The sequence below is a fragment of the Triticum dicoccoides genome, chromosome 4B (genome assembly GCF_002162155.2).
Source record: "Triticum dicoccoides isolate Atlit2015 ecotype Zavitan chromosome 4B, WEW_v2.0, whole genome shotgun sequence".
Taxonomy (NCBI): domain Eukaryota; kingdom Viridiplantae; phylum Streptophyta; class Magnoliopsida; order Poales; family Poaceae; genus Triticum; species Triticum dicoccoides.
The window spans coordinates 396739145-396740912 of record NC_041387.1 but is presented as its reverse complement, the minus strand read 5'-3'; positions in this window follow the sequence as shown (position 1 = coordinate 396740912).

Genomic DNA, 1768 nt, shown 5'->3' with positions numbered 1-1768 from the left:
TAGTAGTATGGATGCTAGCTAGGGAGATAGCATCGCCCACTATGCCCGGCCCTAGCACAAAGTATCACAAATATAGAACGGGGAGCTTAAATTGTGGAGGTACATGTGGCGGCAAAGCTGTCGATCGCTCTCGGGCACGCTACGAACCACATTACGGCGGCACAAATTCGTTTCTTAGCAGAAGAAGATGGAAAGGCGAGATCGAGATACCCCGGGATCTCGTGTGCGAGTGGCTTTTTTTAATCATTAAGCTTTATTAAATAGAAATAACAATTACCTCGTCAATAAGGAGAGATACAATATTATCCATGGGCTCCTCAAACCAATCCCTGGTCGCTGAGAATTTTGCAAGCCTAGCAAGTTCTTGAGCAACTTTATTTGCTTCCCTATTACAATGTTCAAACCTACTAATAGTAAATTCGCAAGCCATAAAATTGCAATCATCGAACACTGTCGTTGTCGCTCCCGTCGATTGTCCTCCATTCTTCATCGTCTCAATCACTTCCATATTATCCGAGAATAAGGCGGTTGCACCCCTCCTTCTGTGCTAGGGTAAGACCAAACCTTAGTGCCAATGCTTCTGCTGTTAGAACATCCGCACACCAGTCAATCCTCAAACTTCCGCCAACAATGAACCTTCCTTTGTCATCTCCGAGGACTGCCCCCGTCGTGCCTCTAAGCAGATAATGATCAAAAGAAGCATCAATGTTTAGCTTCACAAAACCCGTAGAAGGTCTAAGGCATCCCCCTTTTTTACTGATTGCCTTAGGAGAGTTTCCTTTAGCATAATTTGCCGCTATAGCACGAGCCCCCATCGCAGTTTGATATGCATCTTAAGACTTTCCTTCATACACCAGTTTACGTCTATCCCACCATAAATACCAAGTTATTATAACGATCAATTCACATGTATTCCGGAGTCCCCAAACAGACATTTCTTGCTCTGGCATAAGTATTAAAAATTCAAGAACTGCTTCTCCCGCCCGGTCAACAACACAAGCTCTATTGATCACCTCATACAAACCTAACTTATCCCAGAGCTCTTTCGCCTTCTGACAAAGGAACAAGACGTGTTTCGCGTCTTCCAGCCCATTTGAACATGTTGGGCAGATGGAAGAGACCTTCACATGTGTATTGTATAGTTTAGAGCATCTCCAACAGCCTTTTGTATATTGAATTGTTAAAAACATGTTATACAAGAAGAGACAGAAGGTTTATAAAGCCAACATGTTTTATCTTTGGTAGCTTTGTATATTGGATTGCTATATTTGCACAAAACACATAATAACATGTGGAGACAATTTATCATAGACACATCACAGCGTATACTAGCACACCTCATGTAGAGGTGTGCACGCATACACGTACACCCACACAGCACACACGCATACATGTACACACGCAACACACCCGCATACATGTACACAGACACGTACAAGTACACTTACGCACACACAGCACACACATACATGTACACATCATACATGGGCCCACTAGTCATGGAGACAAAAATATGAAGGGGGTCATTTTTACAAAGCCTCGCCAAAATTTAGCAAGTGCCCCTTGAATTTGCAAATATGCAAAGTGGGATGACAGATTTAGCAAGCATTGTAAAAACTTTGGATGGAGAACCACTTAGAGCAACTCTAGCAGACCCCGCAAAACGCCCGGCCCACAAAAATTCCGGCGAGTATGCGGGCTCGGGCCAATTTTGCGGCCAGAACAGACCCCGCATACTCGCCCGGCCCGCAAAAACTTTTGCCGCAGC